The sequence below is a fragment of the Ursus maritimus genome, unplaced genomic scaffold (genome assembly GCF_017311325.1).
Source record: "Ursus maritimus isolate PB19 unplaced genomic scaffold, ASM1731132v1 scaffold_34, whole genome shotgun sequence".
NCBI classification, from domain to species: domain Eukaryota; kingdom Metazoa; phylum Chordata; class Mammalia; order Carnivora; family Ursidae; genus Ursus; species Ursus maritimus.
The window spans coordinates 15618909-15642255 of record NW_024426008.1 but is presented as its reverse complement, the minus strand read 5'-3'; the positions used below and the strand labels follow the sequence as shown (position 1 = coordinate 15642255).

The window sequence follows — 23347 nt, the reverse complement described above, 5'->3', positions numbered from 1 at the left end:
GGCATGGCAGCTGGCTTCCCCAAAGCAAGTGATCCAAAAGGCCAAGATGGAACGTGCGCTACGTTTCATTATGTCGCCTGGAAAGTCGACACAGGTTCTTCCTCGATGTGCTATTGGCACACAGACCACTCCCTATTCAATGTGGGAAAGTCTACACGAGGGGAATTCCAGGAAGAGAGGATTACTGGGGGTCATCTGGAAGCTGGCTTCCACTTAGCCTCTGTTTCTTCATCACTATAGGGCTATCTCATAGGGTTGTTGAGAATATTAAATCAGATAACTCATATGAAGTTCTTAATAATTTGCCTGGAATAGTAAATGCTCAACAAATACTAGCTATTCCTATTATTATGAACTTCTTTCTTCCTTTCTCTTCCTTCTTTCTCTTCTTTCTCTTCCTTCTACTCAGTGGCAGACCACCTTCAAGGCATCTGTCTATTTTTTTTTTAAGATTTTATTTAGTTATTTGACAGAGAGAGAGAGCAGCTGAGGCAGAGGGAGAAGCAGACTCCCCACTGAGCAGGGAACCTGATGTGGGGCTCGATCCCAGGATCCTAAGATCATGACCTGAGCCGAAGGCAGACGGTTAACCCACTGAGCCCCTCAGCACGACCCCCCAGAGCAGCCATTTATTTATAATTTATAATTATTACTGGCCTTATTACTGAAGGAGCTTGAGACTGCTCTCTACCTGAATTGAATAACCCAATGCAAAATGTAAGTTTCTGAAGAGCAGCAGGCTACCTGAAACATTGAGAGTCCTCTCAGCTTGAGAGCCGTAAAGTATAATTCTCACCGTATTCATAGCCTACCATCCAGTTCACACCATCCCTGCCCCGGAGTGCTTAGCTACACCTTCCTCCCCTCCTGGCATCACCCTGGTCATGCTAAGCAGTAATCACGTGAGAGCTGCTGGAGCTTGTGAAAACTCACCTGTGTCCATCATCCCGGGGAATGTATTTCCTTATGGGGCCTAAATCCCCCTCCCCACACCCCCAGCTGTTACCTGGCTTTTCTGCAATCAGAATAGCATCCTGATGATTCGGTGTGTTTGTTTTGATTTGGCTTGATTCCCACTCTTTGGGGACAGCTCTGCAGATAGATTTTATTACCGTATGTCCCCAAAAGCTGCTCTAATCCTCACCTGGGTCGCATTTTAATGTATTCTCCTTTGTCCCATCCAGTGACACAGTGATGTATCCAACATCTTTGGCCAGAGAAAAACTCTGATTGGTAGAGGCACACAATATCTCCCTTTTCGTGTTGTATTTTTGGGGGGAAAATTCGATAGCTCAGCTGTTTTCTGCTTTTCTACCAGAGATTGCCTTTGAGGACTGTATTTGCTTTCCTGTTACTTGGCCATGGCCATGCTTGTTTTGACATCCAATAAAAGCCTGAAGCCTAGAGCAACGGTTCTCTACCTTCGCTGTTCGTTAGACTTGCCTGAGAGCTTTTAAAATTCCCAATACCTTGGCCACACACCAGACTAATTGCATAAGGATCTCTGGGCATAGAACTCAGGCATCAATATTTGTTTCAAGCTTCCTAGGCTGTTTCCAGTGTACCGCCAAGGTTGAGAGCAGTGATTCTCAAGTGTTTTAACCTCAGAACCTCATCATTCTTCAAAACTATTGAGGACCCCGAAGAGTTTCTGTTTATGTGGATTATCTCTACAGATATTTAGTATATGAGCTATCAAAACAGAAAAAGAAGTATTAATTCACTTAAAAATAGTGGTAATAAACCCATCATATACTAATATAAATAATTTTATGAAAAGCAGCTCTATCTTCAAGATTAAAAATTTAGGGGAGTGGCATTGTTTTACATACATTTGCCAATCTCTCTGATGGCAGGCTTAATGAAACACAGTTGGATTCCTCTATCTGCATCTATGGGCAATCTGTTGTGATTTCGGCATGTCCTGTGGCCTCTGAAAATCTCTACACAGCCATGCAAGAATGAGAGTAAAAAAAGGCAAATTTTTGTATTATTATGAAAATAGTTTTGACTTTCTAGACCCCCTCGGGGTCCCTGGACCACACTTTGAGAACTGCTGTGCTAGAAGGCTGTGCGGTATGTGAGTGCCAGATGGGTTCCTTGTGAAGCTCTCCAGCATTTCGCCCTCTCTTCCCTCCTTCCTTTCAATTACCTCCCTGTTCTCCCTGCTCTTATTCCTTGGCCTCTAGAGGGAGCCACGGCCCTTGACGCCAACCCAGACAGGTGTGCTGACACTGGATCAAGTCTAAACAATAAGATTAGGGCAGGGAGATCTTGGGCTATAAGAAAAGGAGTTCAAGATTTGACTTCTGTCACAGTCTCTCCCGATCTCTCTCTCTCTCTCTCTTAGAAGGCTTGCAGTGTTTGACCTGTTTCTTTGGAGACCTGCCCTTCGTTACTTTCAGTCAGTTGGTGCAACAAAGAACCATCAGGATAGGGCCTAGAACAAGATCTTCAAACTCCATGTTCATCAGAATCACCTGGACAATTAGTTTAAAATGTAGCTTCCCGGGTCCCTACCCCCAAAACGTTGATTTCATAGGACGCAGATGAGGCCCATGAATCAGCATATTGAAACAGGCACCTGAGGTCATCCTGATCCAGGTGTTCTGGGGACATTGTTTTGAGAAACAGTGACCTGGGAGAAGAAGCAATCTGGGCCCGAGGTGAAAAGATCTTAGGCTAAACCGTCTTCCTGAGAGTTTAGGGTGCAGACCCCAGATGATTGCTGTGCTTGCTTTATTCTGTGCTGTGGTCGTGTTTCTGCTAAGGGCTCTCACTCAATGTCACCAGAGCCCTCTGCGTTCAACAGCATATCACTCATCATGGCTAGAAAATTGCCTTCAACTCTTGCTTTTCTCCCCTCTTCCAGAATCTCTTCTTTTGTTATTTTACCTGGGCTCCATCACTGTTTCCAAATGGAAACACGCTGGAGAATGTTCAGTGGAATCATCCAAGAATCAACTAAAACCAAGCAGCATGGCCCAAAAGCACCAAGTGAAAAGACTGAAAAATTGTTTTAACGTGGAGAAGGGGAAATTTGACACAAATCAGGGAGCCATCACTAAACATATGAAGACTTGTTTTAAATGACTTTACAAGTATAATTCAGACACTGGTTGGAAATTGGAGACAAAATATTTTGGTTCTTTCTGCAGAATTTTCTAAAATTAGAGCTGCCCAAAGGCGAGGTAGACTGTCTTGGGAGTGGTGAGCTTGCCATCACTGGAAGTATCCAAACATAGCTCAGACAATAATTTGGTAGGGATGACATGGAGCGGGTTCAGCCACAGGCTGGGTGATTGGAGAGGACTTTGAAAGTCCTTTCCCCCCAAGAAGTCTTGACTTAGAAACTGACCAAATAGAACACTTTTGTTCTTGTGGTGCCCTTGCTTATTTCTTGGGAAAGACCTCCTACACAAGAAACACAAGACTAGACCAACCTGCACGTTTCATAAGGAATGAGAGCTATACATGTGGTTTGATTTGCAGGCAGCGAGGGCTTCCCTGAGAGTTCATGCATTTGCTGGGTACTCTGCACTACCTTCCATCTCTACACGTGTGGAGCGTTTTAGAGCCTTGTGCTTAGGGCGGGGTCCCAGGACCAGCATCAGTGACCTCACCTGGGAGCTTCCTGGAAATGCAGAATCTCGGGCCCCATCTCAGAATTGCCGTATCAGACTTTGCACTTTCACATCACTGTTGAGGTTAGAGGCAAAAAAAAAAAAAAAAAAAGTTTCTAACGCAAAGTGGTCTATACACCGAAGTCTCCGTTAAGAGAGGGATAGTGGTTTGTCTGCACAGAGCTGACTCTCAGCACGTGCTGGTTTGAAGTGGTTTGTAAAATTAGATAAAGAAAGGGGGGTGGGAGCAGTGCCTTGGGGAGATGACAGGATGGGGGTCCTGGAGGAATTATAAAGCAGTAGGAAGATTCTAAGATAGTTTTGGAAACAAACTTGATCTACTTCTCTAATTTGTCGTGGGCTCCTCAGGGTCTCCACTCAGCCAGCTTACAGCTGCCTGTCCCAGAGGCCACCCCAGATAAGAGCACTTCATCAGTCTGTCTGGCTGGGGACTGGGTCAAAAGTCACCATGTGACAGGGGGAGAACATGCTCCTTCTGCTGGCTGGTATCTCTCCTGTACCCAGAGCTACTGCCCTTTCGTATCCTTTCATATTTGTCAGCTACTACTGCATGACAAATTAGCTCAAAATTTAGTGGCCTAAAGCAATAATAAACAGTTGTTATCTCACATACTTTCCATGGATCAGGAATCCAAGAGACGCTCAGCTGAGTGATTTTAGTTCAGGGTAGCTTCAGAATATCTGCCAGGGCTGTCACTGTCTTGACCGGGGCTGGATGATCTGCTTGCGAGATGCTCACTCTCATGGCTGTTGGGGGGGAGACCTGAGTTCCTCACCACATGGACATCTCCACAGGGCTCCACAGTGTCTTCATGGTAAGGCAGCTGGTTTTCCTCAGAGCTGGGGAGCGAAGAGGAAGCAAGGCAGAAGTCACAATATTTTTTATGACCTAATTTCAGAAATCACACTCTGTCATTTCTACAATATCCTATTGGTTACACAAGTCAGCCCTATTTGATGTGGGAGGGGACTACACAGGGCATGAGTACACAGAGTGGGGGACCATTGGGGGCCATCTTGGGGGTTGGTAGGCACACACCCTTAGACTCTGCTGTTTCACTTTGGTCATTCAGACTTCTTCAGTACATGTCTACATATATATATATATATACATGCTGAACAAGCCTAGCTCATAACACAATCAAAACACAACTTTATTTTAGTCTCCTACATCCCTGTAGAATTATTCCACGGCGGAGATCTTCCTCAGCCCCTGGCAGGCCCATGACTTCACAGCTTACTCTTAAGCAACACTAAGACCTACTGTTACTTTAGAAGCCAAACCTATTCTTGATTCAGAAATTGGAATATCCAGTCCAAAGTATAAATTCAAGCACTGAACTTGATTTAACTTTGAGTTTCTTCCCTACATGTGGTCTGGACCTGCTTTGGGCCAAAACTTAGAAAAGAGAGTGTATTTTTTTTTTTAAGATTTTATTTATTTATTCGACAGAGAGAGACAGCCAGTGAGGGAACACAAGCAGGGGGAGTGGGAGAGGAAGAAGCAGGCTCATAGCAGAAGAGCCTGATGTGGGGCTCGATCCCATAATGCCGGGATCATGCCTTGAGCCCAAGGCAGACGCTTAACCACTGTGCCACCCAGGCGCCCCAGAAAAGAGAGTGTATTAGTCAATGTCTGGTCAGAAAAAATAGACACAGCTCTAGACAGGTCATGCAGAGGGATTTAACTGGTTCCCCAAGGGGAAGAGCTCCAGGAGTGCAAAAGGGAAAGGGGTGAGGGAGCTGGAGCCCAGAGCGAGACACACAGCTCAGCCACTAGAGGTGTGAGTGCCGCTGCTGTAGGCATGCATTGGATCTGCTAGGTGGAAATGCAGGCGGCTATGCTGCGGGGGAATTGTTGAAGCCACCACCACTGTGCTGGAGTTCACAATGAATACTGGAGTCTGCAGTTACCCACTGCCAGAAGGTGCCGCCAGAGCAGAAAAATGGCTTCCTTCCTCCTTCCAGTCCCCCACCTGTACCTCCATCAGCAGAAGGAGGCCCCACCTCAGGGCCTCCTAGCGAGGGGATCTGTGGATCTCAGTGTGGAAAAAGGGCAGAAGTGATACGGAGGGTCAGTGGCAGGATAATTTTCTCTCTCTTTCCCCCTGATCCACCACACCGACTTGCTAGCCAGTTTCAGTTCCTTTCAGGGTTGGGTGGAAGAAAAGAAGATCGACAAAGGAAAGGAAAGGAAAGGTCTTCCTTGAACTGGAACCATAGACCTGGCTTGCTGCTGTCTAGACCTGACAATGCTGCAGATGACTTGCTCTTTGTGGGGGTCGTTTGTAGGCTTTTTGCAGGTCTCTGCTGGGCCCCCTCCCAAGTTCCCCAAGCCTGGGCAGATGCAGCTTTATTGCATATATGACTCGTGACTTCTTCAGCCCCTAGCATTTGCCCCAGCTTCCTGAAGCTGTAGAACCTCTCCCTCTCCTGGCAGTCCAATCAGAAAGGCCCAAGATGACCCTTTGCCAGCTCCAAGTGCTGTGGGGCCCACCTCTGCCCATTTATCCACTGACCCAAGAAACTGAAAATGTTTGCCATTCCCAACCAGTGCTTCAGACTTTTCCCAGCACGGCCATCAAAGCACTTAAGCAATTTTTCTCTCACCCACTGAATTACCCAGGCAGGAGTCAGACCCTCAACTTCCCAGAAAAGCACCTCAGACCTTCTGAGATTTTCCACTGGAAATCCATTCCCACTCTAGATTTGTAAGGAGATGGGGTTCCTAGTCCAGCTTTCTCCAAAGAGAGCCTCTTCACCTAATCTCTTCCCCACTACCCTGGCACCTTTTATATACCCATCGTATTCTCAAAGGGGTGTGAGATTTTAAGGATCATGTAGCAAGTTCTCCTTCATTGCCTTTAAAATACTGTGTGTGGTAATTCGGCACCTCACCCTGGACATTCACAGCTATTACATCTTGATGTCTACTGGAATTTGAATTTTAACCTTCTGCTACACATGCCCACATGAACTTCAGTTGTGGGAAAGTTCATGTTCTTCCCATGGGACTGTTGGACCTCAGCCAAATAGGGATATTTAAGTAGCCTCTTCGAGGGTTGGATGGGCAAGGAGAGGTAGAAGGGTCATGAACAGGAAAGGTCTTACTTAAACTCAGGACTGTATTTTAAGGCATGCCCCCAGACCCCCTCAAAGTTAAAGAAGGTTTGATCTACCCAAGGTACACATAATATCTTGGGAGAGCTGGGGATGGGGGAATGGGGTAGTGCTGCCCTTTCTGAGACTCAGCTTTGCTCTAGCCAAGTCGCATTCTAATGAGTGTCTCAGCATTCACTCCCCCACCAAATAGTGAATGAGTTCTCACTAAGTGCCAGGCACTGTGTCTGACACTGGGAGCTACCAAAACATAGACCCCACTTCAAAGAGCTCACAATCTATTAGTGCAGCCCTCCGGCCAGGTGTGAGTTTAAACCACTTACTGGAGGAGCCATGAAAAAAGGACTTTCAGCTGTGCCTGACCTCCAGACTATTTTTCAAAGTGGCTGCACCATTTTACATTCCCACCAGCAATGTATAAGTCTCTATTTCTCTGCATCTTCACCAATGCTTGCTATTGTCGTCGTCGTCTTCCTCCTCCTCCTCCTCCTCCCCTTCTTCTTCTTCTTCTTTCTTCTTTCTTCTTCTTTTCTCCTTCTCCATCTCCTCCTTCTTCTTCTAGCCACCCTAGGGGTGCGAGGTGGTATCTCATGGTGTGTCTTTTTTTTTAAAGTAATCTCTACACCCAAGGTGGGGCTCAAACTTAAAACCCAGAGATCAAGAATCCCATGCTCTACAGGCTGAGTCAACAAGATACCCCTCATTGTGGTTTTGATACATATTTCTTTAATAACGAATGATGTTGAGCACTGTTTTATATTCTTATTGTCCATTTGCATATCTTTTTTTGGAGAAATTCCTATTCAAATCCCTTGTCCATTTTAAAACTGGTTATTTATGTTTTTATTGTTCAATTGTAAGTATTTATATATTCTAAATACAAATCTTTTATGATATATTCTAGATACAAGCCTCGTATGACTTGCAAATATTTTCTCCCATTCTATGGATTGTCTTTTCACTTTTTGGATGGTGTCTTTTGAAACAAAAATTTTTAATTTATACAAAGTCCAATTTATTTATTTTTCTTTTATTATTTGTGATTTTAGGGTTGTACCTAAGAAACCATTGCCTAATCTAAGGTCAAAGATTTACTTCTATATTTTCTTCCTAAAGTTTTATAATTCTAGCATTTTCATTTCAGTCTTGGATCCATTTTGAGTTAACTTTTGTATATGGTGTAGAGTAGAGGCTCCAAATTCATTATTTTGTGTGTGGTTATCCAATTGTTCCAGTACCATTTGTTGAAGAGGCTGTCCTTTCTCCAGTGAATGGTCTTGGCACCCTTGTCAAAAATCAATTGACCAGAAGTGTGATGGTTTATTTCTGGATTTTCAATCCTATTCCATTGATCCTTTTGTCAACCTTTATGCTAGGTGCATACTGTCTTTATTACTGTAGTTTTGTAGTAGGTTTTAAAATGACAAAGTCTGAGTTCTCTAACTTTATCCTTCTTTGGCAAGATTGTTTTGACTATTGTGGGTCCCTTGAATGTCCCTATGAATTTTGGGATCAGTTTGTCAATGTCTACAAAAAGAGGATAGTGTTATTTTCTGACTTTCATTATAACAATATGGTATATCACAAGATTGATTTTCAGATGTTCAATCAATCTTGCATTCCTAGAAAAAAAATCACACTTAGTCATGATATATAATCCTTTTTACATGTTGCTGGTTTCAGTTTGCTTGTATTTTGTTGAGGATTGCACATAGTGTCTTTGACAAATATTTGTTGAATGAATGCATGAATTATGTATGCATGAATGTTTAAAGATGGAAAGCCTCTCTTTTACAGGCAGACCTTAAAATACATGCATACAAATTTTGCATATAATTTTAGGAAATTCAAGGACATGAAATTAAGTACCCCTGAAGAGTTTGGTAGGGTGTATTATTGTGGGATCATGTAGAGAGGAGGTGGTTATGTTGAAGCAGAAAGAACACTGATTGGAATCAAAAGACAGGGATAATAGCCTCACTTTGCTAATTCCTGGGTGAAAGAACACTCATTTTGATAGACTTATATTTGTTAGATTCTGTTTCTTCATCTCTTTAATGAAGGTGGGAAGGAAAGCTTGGGGAAGGTGCATATTTGGATTAATAAACTCTAAGAAACTTTCCCTTTCTGATAATCCATAATTTTCTAAGATACTGTGTGAAATTCAGTTGTAAGGAGGCCACTTTATATATTTTGTAATTCTTGTTTAATGTCTCTGGAGTTGCTCTGGGGAGAAAGATATATAAACAATTTCACTATAGTATGATAAATGCAAATTTTATTTATAGGTGCACAGAAAAGAAAATGGCTAATCATCTTTAAGGGGGTACGATTAAGCTTTCAAAGAAGATAACATGTGAGCTGGGCCTTGAGAGACGAATAGGAGTTTGCCAGCTACAGAAGGCTGTAGGAAGATGATATTTTTCAATATTTCAACTAGTATGTTTTCTGTTTCTAAATGTTTATTTAAAAATTTTCAAGAGGTAAATTTTTTATTTGCTTCTAAAGTGTTCTCATAAATAATATGTGAAAGAAAATCCATTGGTCTAAGATGGACTTTTATATCTACAGAGGACTTGACAGTGTGTTATCTTACTCTTGAACTCTGAATTTTCTGGACTGAGTATGTGATTGAGGTTAATCTGAACAGGCAGCAAGACTATAATTTTAGGGGTCCTTAAATGATAATGGAGCCTTCTGGGTGTCAGATTGGACCTTCAGTATGACTGCACAGTTCTTTGGTTCTTTCTAATTTTATTCCTTTCCAGATGTCATGTCACCATGCCTCCAGTAGGGGGCATGCTTTTAAAATTATGTTCCTTCACAAATAAGATTCCACATCCTTTTTACTTTTGGTTCGTGGACTTTAATTTTTGTGCAATTGTCTCTTCCATAACTTGCTTAGGGTGCAGGAAATAGGAAATATTTAAAACGAGGTTCATTCCAGATCACAAACAACAAGAAGTCAAAAACATTTTTCTCAAGAGAAGGAAAATAGCTTCTGAGCACCTCGCTTTAAGGAAGTGCGACAAAGACTGTGTTCAAGTTTGCAAGGTAAAGTGAAGACGAGGAACTACCCAGAAAGCCGAGACAAAATAACACATTTTTGGGACTTTTCTGTTCAATTGAAGTGATCTGACTTCGCCCAAACAATTGTTTAAATTGGCTTTTTTTTTTCATTTACACATCTTACTATTGATAAAGAATAAATGAGCAATCTATTAATCTTGATAACGTGCATACATCGTGGGGTGGTCAGTAGGCCAGTAGACGAGGATTAAAGGACCCAACTTCTAACAAAATGGAGAGTATCACTGGCCTACCTCCCTGTGTTGTTGAGCTAATCAAGTGAGATGTCACATATAAAAGAGCCTTTTAAAATAATTAAGCTGCAGACACGTAAGTTATTTTTAAAATGGGAGACAATTGGTCCTGCAGCTCTTCTCCCTCTGGTAGGAGACTATATACTCAAAGGGCAAAGTCTTTTGTGAATTGCAGAGCCTTACTTTCCTTGGAGAGAAGCCAGATTCACTCAAACCTTAAATGTAAGAAACCTTCGTCATTAAAGCACAGTCTTATACTAACGAAAGACTTCTACTTGGAATAGAAAGCCTGGGCCTTGGTTTGTGACTTTCCTAAATGTGAGTTATCTGTGGGAACTAGTCCCCCAAATTACAGCAGTAATCTAGATACACATACTAATTCATTTTGTTCAACAAATAGATGTTGAACATTTGCTCTGCACCAGGCACTGGCTTTATACACGGGGAATATTTCGGTGAATAAAATACACAAAAATCTCTGTCCTATTGGATCTTCCATGAGGCAATAACTACTAGGGGTTTTTGTTTGTTCATTTAATAGGATATAGAAATACTGCAGGGAAGTGTGCCTTTTCTATGCTAACATATTTACTGAGAAATGATGAGCAAATCTCTGGGTCCTTAAATAGAAATATTAACTTTTAAAATTCCATCTCACTCCTGAGGGACATTTCATTAAGAATTTGTTTTTGCCCACTGTCAATACTATTTATTCAGAACAGATAGAAGAAAGAGAAAGAGAATGGGGTTGGTGCTAGACACAGCTCTCATAGACCCCCATTTATGCTATGAACTTCCTAGCCCAGGGTTCAGGGACTCAGAATTTCTATGTCATTGTCCTTTTTTGCTTTCTATCAGATTCTTTTGTATGTCCTGGGCCCACCACCAAGAATACCAAGGGGATCCACATACCTTATGTTCAAATATTCAGAGGTTATAAACCAAGTGGAGAACCTGAGAAGTGGTACACCTAGGCGTATGTATTATTATAATGACCTAGAGGGCCAGGTTTGAATTTAGAATTATCAGACTCTCCAAAGTATGATGTTGGAACATGGTGGATAGGGAGACCTGGGCCCTGACGCTTGCTCAATCCTCCTACCCCAGCTCTGTCCTCAATCATGAGGGGCTTTTATGCAAGGGGTAGGGACACCCTAGACCGCCCCTTTGAGCAGCAGATCCTTGGTCTCTTTATGGCTGGATGTTATCACCCCACTGGTAGAGTCTGCTGTCCTTGGCCTTGTGACAAGGTCTGAAGAGGTCCTCAAAAAGGAAGACACTTGGTCAAGATGGGGGAAGGAACTGCTGGATTCCACATCCCTTTGGCCCCATGAATCCTTTGCCCCATAAGGAGGGATGTTGTTTGTGGAAGGCCAGAGCAGAACCCGCAAAACTCTGTGTCCCAGGACAGGACCCCTCCTGCCTGTATCTAAAAGTAAGACCACTGTGTCCCGATGTCTTCAATTTTCTAATCATGCACAACACATGGAATGTTCTCTTTCAAATAGCCTTGGAGGCAGGAGCTGATGTGCGGCCGGCCGCCCATGCATGTGTTATCCTGCTGTCTCGGGTGGACTGTGCTAATAAAGCATTTCATACATAAAACCCAGTTCCCAGCATTCTATGTGGCCAGGCATCACTGAATGAAACGCTTTTATTGTCATTATTAATCTGTTTGACTTTCTCTGGTCAAATGTTGAAACTCAAGCACCACGATATCTTCATTTGTTTTCGTTCATCATGGCCGGCTTTCTTTTGTCTCATTTTTAAACCCTCAGACGGGCTTCATCACTGGGTTTATGTCAAATTAATTGCACAATTTCTCTGTTTGCTTTGTAACATGTAGCTTATCGTTTTTAGACACTTTGGGGTTATAATTACATAAAGACACACTGAGAAAGATCAGTACATTTCTATTCTCTCCAAGTATTTTTTAAAGTTGTTTAGAACAGTGCTTGGAACCAAGATACTTATTTCTTTCAGTCCTCAGGCAGCTGGCGAGGCCTGGGTTGGCTCAGCTCTATGGCTATTGGCTGCTATTTTCTAGAAGCCTCTTTCCTTTACCCCAATGTGCCCTGAAGCTAAAAAGGTTAGGGAGCTTGATAGAAGTAGTTTCGCTTTGAATGTATTTGGGGACCCATGCATTTAGGGTCATTCTAAGTTACAAATCTAAACAATATTGGTATTTCCTCCAATTTGGCAGTTTATTTGCTCACCTCAATCTTCAGAAATGCCTTTCCTTCCTCCTCCTAATTTCTCCGTATTCTACTTAATCCTTCAACGCCTGCCTAATTTATTCAACCATCAAACCACTCATGCCTTTGTTCCAACCATCCTGCCCATCTTCTCCATGAAGCCTTCCTTGACCATGGTGGTTGGCCATGGACTCATAGTGTGTTTCATTCCCACGTTTCTTTTTTTTCTTTTAAGATTTGTTTATTTTATTTTATTAAAGATCTATTTATTTGAGAGAGAGAGAATGCATGCAAGCACGGGGAGGGGCAGAGAAAGAGGGAGAGGGAGAGAGAGAATCTCAAGCAGACCCTGCACTCAGCATGAAGCCCCAGTTGGGGCTCGATTTCATGATCCTGAGATCATGACCTAAGCCAAAATCAAGCATGCGATGCTTAACCGACTGAGCCACCCAGGCCCCCTTTCGTTCCTCCATTTTATCTGCACACAGCACCTTGTTATTTCAGTGCTGGTTTCACATACATAAATCAGTGAGATTATAGATCCCAATGAGGTTATAAATCCTTGAAAGAAAACACTTCTTATAAAGCTTTGTATTTGTCACTCCACCTACGGAAGTGCACTTAACATCTACATAAAATCTGTTGATTAATTGATCATGACTATAGTCATAATAAATACCATTTCCTGGGTACAGGGCTTAGAGCACAGTCTGTCTAGAGTCACACTGAACTGGACTGAATCCTGACTGACCGAATCCATTCCGGCCACTGACTTCACCAATTCCTCATCTATAAAATTGAGATCAGGATGGCACCTCCCTCTTGGGATTCTTCGAGAATTCAATGAGCTAATCACCAAAAGAACTACGTGGAGGAGTTGCCAGAGAATGTTAGACAGTAATGATAATAATCAGGACCTCTCAGACAAGGGGATTATTCTTTACGTGTATTACCATTAACTCTTGTTATGATTCTACAAAGTAGGAATTATCCTCAGACCTATTTTATAGATGAGTAAGCTGAAGCTTATGGAAGGGAAGGATCCGGCCCAAGGTCACAGAACAGGATTGGAAGCCACGGCAAGCTGGCTGCAGGGCCCCCCTTTTTAACTACAACAAGATGCCGAGTGACAAAGAGAGCTGTATCAGAAGGTAATGGCATTGTGCCTGTCCAGGCCCCTGTTAAAGAAGCATGCGGGGAAAGTGCAAGGGTTTCTAGGTAAAGGAGTCCTGCTCTAAACTAGAATGGGAGCTCCGATTTGTCTGAACATATGCACGACCTAGTAGCAAGGTTGCCAGAAGTCAATGAACCAGGAGTGGGGGAAATGGGGGGGGGGCGTGCCCTGGTGCCCAATGTGGAGAATGGAGGGTAGGGAACGGAACATGACATTTGGTTCTATATTCTTGGAGACCTCGAGGGCAAGAGGCGGCAGACAGATGATGAAGCAGCTGTTTTCATGAGGGATGCTGAGACATAGAGGGATAAGCAGCCTGGCTGGAGGCAAGCGGCATTCTCCCCACTGCACGGGCCTGGCTGTGTTGCAATGCAGGTGCACCACAGCACCTGGGCACCCTCCGCTGTAGGCACGGCGCCCTGGGTGCAGACATTTGTGTTCTCACCGAGGGCTCCGGCAGGAGCAGTGGTGCTGGGGGACCCCAAAGTGGCTTCCTGGGCAGAGCAAGGGTAGAAGCCCTTGGAAACCCGGAGCACCTGTAAGACACCTTGTGGGATTCATACTGAGCTGTGGTTATGCATCATGCAAATGAGTGCAAGACAGTGAAAGCCAGCTGCATACGTCTTATGGACCGACTGTATCCCACCAAATCCATATGTTGAGGTCTGACTCCCAGTAAGACAGAATTCGGAGATGAAGCCTTTAAAGAGGTGATTAAGTGAAAATGAGGCTGTTAGGGTGGGCCCCAATTCAACATGACTGGTGGCCTTACAAGGAGAGGAAGAGACACCAGGCTCACAGGTGCACAGGGGGCGGGGCAGCACATACAGACGCAAGAAGACAGCCATCTGCAAGGCAAGGCCAGAGGCCTCTGCCAGCACCTTGACCTTGGACTTTCAGCCCCTGAAACTGTAAGAAAATAAATTTTTACTGCTGAAGCCACATCGTCTGTGGTATTTTTATGGCAGCCCTAGCAAACTAGTACACTCTTCCTAAAGAAGATTCATGTCATGCCTCTAGGCTGGTGAGGCCTGGGGCAACTTGGGGGTGATTCACATTTAACTCTTACTCTCTGTGTTTAAGGCAGGCAGTATCACTCATTTTATAGAATAGGAAACCAAGGTCAGGGAAGGTAAGTAGCTTGCCCAAGATCACACAGCAACTAAATAATGGAGCATAGATTCAAACGCAGGTCTCTGTGACTCCCCAGTTCATACTCCATGTGACACAGCCTACCTTCTCCCACACCATCGCCAATGACGTATTTTACCCACGTGCTAATCACTCAGTGATTAACAGGACCAGAGCATCTCCTACTGCCCTGGTAATCCAAGAAAGATGGTGCTTCATTTATGAGTGTACAACTGACTGTGAGGTAACATCAAATCCAAAAACATGTGCTGAAAAAGGAAAATTTGATTTTTTTTTTCACTTACTTGAGAGAGAGAACGTGCACAAGCCAGGGTTGGGGGGAGGGGCAGAGGGAGAGGGAGAAGCAGGCTCTCCTCTGAGCAGGGAGCCCGAGATGGGGTTCAATCCCAGGGCCCTGAGATCATGACCCAAGCAGAAGGCAGCTGCTTAACCAACTGAGCCACCCAGGTGCCCCAGAAAATCCGATTTCTTAAAAACATTTAAAAAATATTTCTAAACCATTACTATTCAAGGCCATAAAATGATCTTAGTAAGATGATGTATAGTGGGGCCCAAGGCAGGTCTATTCCTGCGTAAATGTGCATTGGACAAGTAGGGGAAGGAAGAGGGGACAAGGGAGGAGAGGAGACAGGGATTTCTCTCCACTTCCCAAAGTCAAAGGCTATGTCCTCATCATTTCCAAATCTCCACTCCCCCCCACCCCGCCTGGGGACTTCCAGGGTTGGGATCCATGGGCTTGCCATGTATACTTGTTGATTGGTCAACTGAGCAAACAATGGATTCAATCCTCTAATGAGAAGGAAAAAAAAAAAAATCCTTGGGCCTTTTCAATGACCTAAATTCATCAAAGTATTTTGGGTTTTTCCTAATTTGCTTTCTGTTTCATTTAAACAAATGAGGTGGAACTGAAGGGGAAGTAAAGATTGAACTGAAGAATTAAGCCCTAGACCAAAGCAGAGCAAAAAGGGGTCCTTGCCTGAATATTTGAACGGCATTAATGAAAACGTGTCTCCCTGTTTCCCTTTACAGTCTTAATGGAAATCAGCTCTGTCCACTGCCTCAGGTGAGCTGGGAATGTATTTGTTTCAGGTGGCTAGGAGATTTTTGGTCTCTAGTCAGAGACGCCGACAGCTCAGAAGACGATATACAACAGTGGCAAACAGAGGTAGAAATCCAAATCTTGAGCCAGAGAGACTTTTTTTCAGGCTGCTGATTTTTTAGAACTGTGTTCAGAGCTCGTCTGTTATTTTAATTATGCTCAAAATAATTATCAAAAGGCAGAGCACAGAGGATTTCTAGGGCAGTGACACTGTTCTGTATGATGCTAGAACGGTGGGTACGTGTCATTGTACATTTGTCCAAAGCCGCAGCTTGTACTCCACCAAGAGTGAACCTTAACGGAGATGATGAACTTTAGGTGATAATGATGTGTTTAGCAACTGTTACAAAGGCGCCAGTCTGGTGGGAGATGGTGGTAAGGCGGGAGGCTGTGCGTGTGTGGGGACTGAGGCTATCTAGGAAAGCTCTGTACTTTCTGCTTAATTTTGCTTAAAAAATGAAGTCTACGAAAAAAATTATCTACTGAAAAAATAATGTAATAAAACCCCATCCCTATTAAGAAAAATGGCTAACAAGGTTATGAACAAGACAAAACAGAGATGTCCTTAAGGTTTTCAAGTACTACTCTAAGACCACTTTACTGTAGCACCCTTTATTATAATAAAATGCAAAAATTCCTGAGCACTCTATTCAGATTTTGACGAAGCATTGTGGGGGAAAAAAGGGAGTGTTTTCTCACTTTACCTTGGCTTATTACAATTATTAGTGTAGTAACTATAATATCTTAATTTTCTTAGGTGCCAGTTTTCAATTAGTATGAAATTAGTACAGTAGGTAATAAATCAGGGTGAGTTACTCTGTGTCGGTATCCCAGTATTTCCTTGGGGACAGGGAAAGTTCTAACAGCTGAAGAATCTTCACAAATATTTTCCCATTTTTTCCCAATAAACTCATCAAGTTATTAATTTCTAACTCTGTAGAAATTTTAATGGGCTTTCAATTACAATGTTTCCACTTGACTTGCAAATGGAAGATACCTCCATCATACTATCTGCTATTATTATAAACACAGCTTTGAGTCTGAACAACCCAATGCTGATTAGAGGTCTTTGACATTAAACATTGGTCTCATTTCTAAAGTTTAACAAATAACACAATACATAATTCTCTGGCATGTCCAGTCCTTTTATGTCATGCAGTTGAGCTCCCTCTACTCACGTGACAAGCGACCAGAATGCATACTATAATCAACTGAGCAGGCTGTGATTAACTTTGCACAGAGCTGTCCCCAAACTCTGTACAAACTCCATGGTGGTTCTTAGATAAAAACATGTCAAGGCATATTTCTCTAATGAAGAGAAAATTTCCAATTAAGAACATCTGATATGTCTTATTTTTTAGGTGATTAATCAAATTAGCACAGGGCCTGGCCAAACTGTCTCTCGTATTATTTTCACTTGCTTCTGCTACACCAAGCCAATCATTTGCAAGGTGCTGGTCTTTATAATGTGGTTGGGACCATTATATGAATGAATTAATTGAACAATAATGCATTGAGCTCATTCCCATTATCCTGAAATGGGGCATGTTCCAGCCACATCTGCGAAATAAGTAGATGCAGCGTGATTCCCATGTTTCTTGAGTGTCTGCACATAGTCCTGTCAGAATAATCAAAGAAAGAATTTGCATTTCTTTTTCTTCTGTGTTACCGGACAATACTTAGCACAGCAGAAATTCACCTTTGGGATTCTTGTGGAACATTCAGAATAGGACAGGATCCTCAATTTCTTGGAAGATAATTTTATTATTTCTTTTTTATTGAGAGCAAAGAAAGACCTCATTTGACTGTCCTGTGTCACTTCCCAAGCACTAATAATGTGCTTGAAAATAATGTTGTGAAGTTGGAGCTGGTAGCTAATAGCTCTGAACTCCATCTCCACGAGCCTGATTACTTGCTCTCTTTATGTACAGCAGCCGTTTAAGTTGCAAATAGTAGGAAATGAGCAGTGTCTCAGCTGTCTTCCCATGACAGACATTGTCAACCATCTGGTGCCCCCCATACATACAAAGGTCTAAGTGAATTTATTTACAAAGCACTTAGACCACTCCAGTGAAAGGACCAGCATTCTGTCTGACTCCAGAACCAATTTGGAACCACTTTGCTCTAATGTCAATAATTTCATTACTATCCCAAATAAGGTGATGGTGGTTATCTTCTGACTAATATCTTTCCCAGTCTGGGAAAATTTTCGTACCAGCTGGGCTAATAAGGTGGCTAAGTATGGAGCAGGAACCTGCTCAAGGACGATCCGTCCAGAAGTCACTTGGAACTCCCAAAAGACTCGGGGGGTTAATATGTCTGGAACATCACTAGATTAAGCTCAATTCCAAAACCTTAAATAATTTCTGGGGGTGCGGATGCTGTGTGCCATGCCACTCAGGTCCCTCTATCAGGACTGGAGAACTTATTCCTCCAGTTGTTTCTGGGAAGGATGTCCGCTGATTGTCCTCAGAGCTGTTCTGCCCAATGTCACAGCTCTTCCTGGGGCTGCCAGCTTCCCAGGCTTGGTCTGGCCTTCTCCCTCCCAACAAGAGCTACCCAGAAAGACCATCCCAGCTTCAGCGCTCCTCATGGGGTCACCTCAGGCCTTGGTTTACACCACTACTTTTTCCCCCTCCCCACCCCACCCTGCTTTCTTCCCTCTCCTTGCCTTCCCATCCACAGGTTTTCATCCCAGAGGCACTTCCTAATAAACTATTTGCATGCTCATTTTCATCTCAGGGTCTGTTTCCTGGGGAACCCAACCTATAATCTCCTGCTTCCCTTTTTCCTTAGCTTTTGAATATTATTGCTTTCTTGCAAATGGAACTAGCCTGTGGAGAATGTCTTGAATATATATATATATATGCTTTTTCTGCATGAAATTTCTGAGGGTGTAGACTGTGCCTACTTTATAGTCTACACCCACAGAACATCTAGTGCAGTTAGGATATAATAAATGTTCACTGAACAGAAGAAGCCCCAAAGTGGGGTGGAGTGGTGAGTATTATTACTCATAAGTGCTAAATATTTTATTCAGGGCTAACTAGTAACTTCAGAGGACTGCAAGTAAGTTAAGTTCATTTGGGCCTACCATTATGCACAGGCAGCTACATTAAACAATGGAAAGTGCATGCATTTTGTTTTCCTTTGGATATATTTGAGGATGGGGAAACTGACCTCTTGCAAAGCAGTAAAACGGAATTGTTAATTGTCAAATTTCTTATTTCAATACATTTTTGGAAAATGTCTTGTCATTGCTGTTTTTCTTTTCAGCTCCGCATATAGATTTTTGTTGGCCTTTTTGTTTCTTTTAACGGATCCAAATTTAGGACTGATTTACTAGCAAGTAATGTCCTCAGACAAGTAGATTTATAAATAATGTGAGCCACAGTTAGTTGGGGTCACTCTACCCCCTAAAACCTACAGGAGATAGCCTCAGTCCTCCATCCCATGATTTGTGGAAAGTCTAAGGTATTCCTCAGTGATTCTATGAATTTCTGGAGGGCTTACATTCTTGTGATCAGTTTTGACCCCAAGCTCCTATTCTGCTAAATCTGAGTTTAGGGATAGTCTTTTCCTAACCTATTACTTTCTTTATTCTGTACTACGTCACTACAACGTAGAACCCAGTCTTCCCTCCCCGCCCCCTCTTTACACACGCGCACACACACACACACATACACCCACACGATTCACAGGAGGTATTATTATATGTAGCCAAACTTACAAAAGTTTTGAGAAGGTGAAAGTTATGTAACACAGAATGCAAAAAGCATGACTACTATATTAATCATCTTCGTCCTCAAAAAACAATTCTTTCGTCCTTATCTGCAACAATTTGACAGCCTCTCTCTTTTATTTCTCCTATGTGCTCACTTCTTTTTAAGAGAAGAAAAAACACTCCCCTCATTCTCCCAGAGAGAATAATTTAGCCCTTTCAGACACTTACTAGTCCGGTCATTTTGACAGCATGTGACAGAAAACCCAATTCAAACTGGTTTCCGCAAGAGTTTCTGTAAGTCTGGTAAGTTCAACATCAAGGGCTAGATCTTACTTCAGGAATGGTGGATAAGGGACTCCGCCGTGTCAGCCCATCAGCTTCCCTTCTCTCAGTCTGTTGGCTCTATTCTTACTGATACTGGCTCCCTCTCGGATGGCCTTTGCTCACTGTTGTAAAACGATCACGCTCACTTTTCACACAATTTGCAGAGCGACACACAGACTGGAAGAAGGGGACGGCCCGGGTCGCCGTCTCGGCAATCTGACGGCATTGCATTGGCTGCGAGTGGGTCACATGCCTATCTCTCAGCCTATCGCTGTGGGCAGAGGAATACAGCGTGCTCATTGGCTTAGGCCTGGTTCCCAGCATCCAACCCTGGAGCTGCTGGGGGTGGGATCAGTCTGACTCAAACCACACGGAAGGGTGGAGCGGTTCCTCGGCGGGAAGCCAGCTGGGAGTGCCACAGAACGGTGACGTGTCACAGAGCAACAGCCCAAACCTGCAGTATCAGGTACAAGCTTAACCCACCCTCGTATTTACTTTGGGGCCTCCCTCTGAATGTTTAAGAACTTCCTGAAGTCTTAAAACGATTGCTTTAATGTGCTTGCTCAATTAAGTCTGGAGACAAAGGCCGTCTTCCTACCCATGGACAGTTTAGAGTGGGGAAGTTTTTTGTTTTTGCTTTAAAGTTTTTATTTATTTATGTATTTATTTTTTAAGATTTTCCTTATTCATTCATGAGAGACAGAGAGAGAGGGAGGCAGAGGCAGAGGGAGAAGCAGGCTCCCCTTGGAGCAAGGAGCCACATATGGGACTCCATCCCAGGACCCTGGGATGATGACCCTGGGATCATGAACTGAGCCTAAGGCAGATGCTTAACGGACTGAGCCATCCAGGCGTCCCTGGGGAGGTTCGTATTTATAGATGCTCTGAAATGGCCAGCAGATGCCAAGAATGTTCCATATCTTGATAGTAGTGGTTATATGGGTGTATATATATGTAAAAATTCATCGGGCTGTACGCTTTAAGGTGTGTGTATTTTACTGTATAAGTGTTATTACGTTTCAGTTAATTGTACTTTTTAAATATCCTGCAAGATGACCAGCACATGTCTGTGTGATTCTGAGTGTGATCATCAAGCCTGTTATCTTGGATCTGCTTCTCTACTAAGTCTTAGTCACCCAGAATTGAAGATACAGCCTTGTTGAGGTCCTGAGGGGAGAAAGCCCAATATGAGTTTGGGTCAAGTCCTAATTGTTGTAAATATGGGTGTATTTAGGGGCGCCTGGGTGGCTCAGTTGGTTAAGTGTCTGCCCTCGGCTCAGCTCATGATACGAGGGTTCCAGATCGAGCCCCAGTCAGGCTCCCTGCTCAGCAGGGAGTCTGCTTCTCCCAATCCCTCTGTGCTCTCCCCTCCCCCCCCATAGTAAGTAAATAAAATCTTTTAAAAAATATGGGTATATTTGCCTGAGGTCTCTTCTGGGACATATATATCCCTTAGAAGCTTAGTATGTTAACATAAGAAACATTTAGATAAAGGTAAAGGAAAGCTAACAGACACATGAAAAAATGTTCAAAATCATTAGCCATCAGGGAAATTCAAATCAAAACCACACTAAGATACCACCTTACGCCAGTTAGAAAGGCAAAAATTGACAACGCAAGAAACAACAATTGTTGGAGAGGATGTGGAGAAAGGGGATCCCTCCTACATTGTTGGTGAGAATGCAAGTTGGTACAGCCACTCTGGAAAAAAGTGTGGAGGTCCCTTAAAAAGTTAAAAATTGAGCTACCCTATGATCCAGCCATTGCACTACTGGGTATTTACCCCAAAGATACAGACGTAGTGAAGAGAAGGGCCATATGCACCCCAATGTTCATAGCAGCTCTGTCCATAATAGCTAAATCGTGGAAGGAGCCAAGACGCCCTTCAACAGATGACTGGATTAAGAAGTTGTGGTCCATATATACAATGGAATATTATTCAGCTATCAAAAAGAACGATTTCTCAACATTTGCTGCAACATGGATGGCACTGGAGGAGATAATGCTAAGTGAAATAAGTCAAGCAGAGAAAGACAATTATCATATGGTTTCTCTCATCTATGGAACATAAGAACTAGGAAGATCGGTAGGAGAAGAAAGGGATAAAGAAAGGGGGGTAATCAGAAGGGGGAATGAAGCATGAGAGACTATGGACTCTGAGAAACAAACTGTGGGCTACAGAGGGGAGGGGGGTGGGGGAATGGGATAGTCTGGTGATGGGTAGTAAGGAGGGTACGTATTGCATGGTGCACTGGGTGTTATATGCAACTAATGAATCATCGAACTTTACATAAAAAACCAGGGATGTACTGTATGGTGACTAACATAATATAATAAAAAAAAATTTTAAAAAAGAAACATTTAGAGACAGGATCAAGGCAGAAAGATAATTTGCCTTCTATCATAAATAAAGCTAATCAAAGTCATTAGTCCTCAGCAAAACCGCCACATCTGATGTTCCTTTAGAAAAGGGTTGTAAAGAACTTAGAATTGGAGATCTGTGTTCAAGTTCTGCCCTGCTCCTTTACTAGCCATGTGACTGTGGGGATGTCACTTAACTGTGCCTGAGCTTCAGTTCCACATCTATAAAATAAAGATAGTGAGATTCCCTTTTCTCGGGGCTGCTCTGAACAGATGACATGCACAAACATCTTTTGGGAAATGGTGAAGTCTCATTATTATTCTGGTCCCCCCTCCTATTTCCTGTTAACCACTTTTTCTTTTCTTTTCTTTCTTTCTTTCTTTTTTTTTGAGTGCCTCTTTTGAACTTATCTCCTTAAGCACCCTCTGAATGGATCTTTTTCTTTGTAATTAAGTGACTACCAGGAGTTGGTCCAGCAGCCCCTTCCATGTTGCCAATACATCAGAACAACTTGCCTGAGTTTCATCTTAGATTTTTCAGATTTTATATCCATATATAGCTTCTTCTTGTCTTTCTGGATCTTTTGCAGTTCAGTCTTCTAATTCACTCTGTTTACAGTATTATTCCTCTTTGAAATCTCATGGTCAACTGTGGCCAACTGGAGCAAGGACAGAGTTTCTTGATTTCTCTTCATCTATTTCAATTATTGTATACTCCTTGACTAGATAAGTAAGATGAATAAGAAATAATTGTTGATGGTACAGAGAAAGTGAAATTTTCTTTTTGAAAGGTGGTATTATTCTTATGTAAGGAAAGTTTGCTGTTTTTCTTTTTTAGTATATGTGCTGCCGAAGTGAGCACTGCTGTTTTTCTTCTTAAGATTTTGTGTATTTATTTATTTATTTATTTGAGAGAGAGAATGGGAGGAGGGGCAGAAGGGAAGGGAGAAGGGGACAGAATCTGAAGCAGACTTTGTGCTGAGCACAGAGCCCAACGCGGAGCCCGATCCCATGACTGCGAGCGAGATCATGACCTGAACTGAAACCAAGAGTTGGCCACTCAACCAAGTGAGCCACCTAGGCACCCCTTGCAGTTTTTCATAAACTACTGGAGAGAGAGAGATTTTTTTCATAAACTACTGGATTTAATGAACATTGTTAGAATGGTTGAGAGATGAACTAATTACCTTGGATTCATATCTAGACTATCTACTGCATAGAAGGCATTGTT

At 42.8% G+C, this 23347-nt stretch overlaps 1 long non-coding RNA gene across 1 annotated transcript; it reads right to left on the bottom strand.

Moving 5' to 3' along the window:
• Positions 1 to 3124: 3124 nt before the first annotated feature.
• On the bottom strand, positions 3125 to 19816 carry LOC103663262. Its single transcript, XR_568738.2, has 3 exons — positions 19765 to 19816; positions 4258 to 4484; positions 3125 to 3699 (listed from the first exon to the last, which is right to left on the bottom strand). It is a non-coding gene; the product is annotated as an uncharacterized LOC103663262 (long non-coding RNA).
• Positions 19817 to 23347: the final 3531 nt, after the last annotated feature.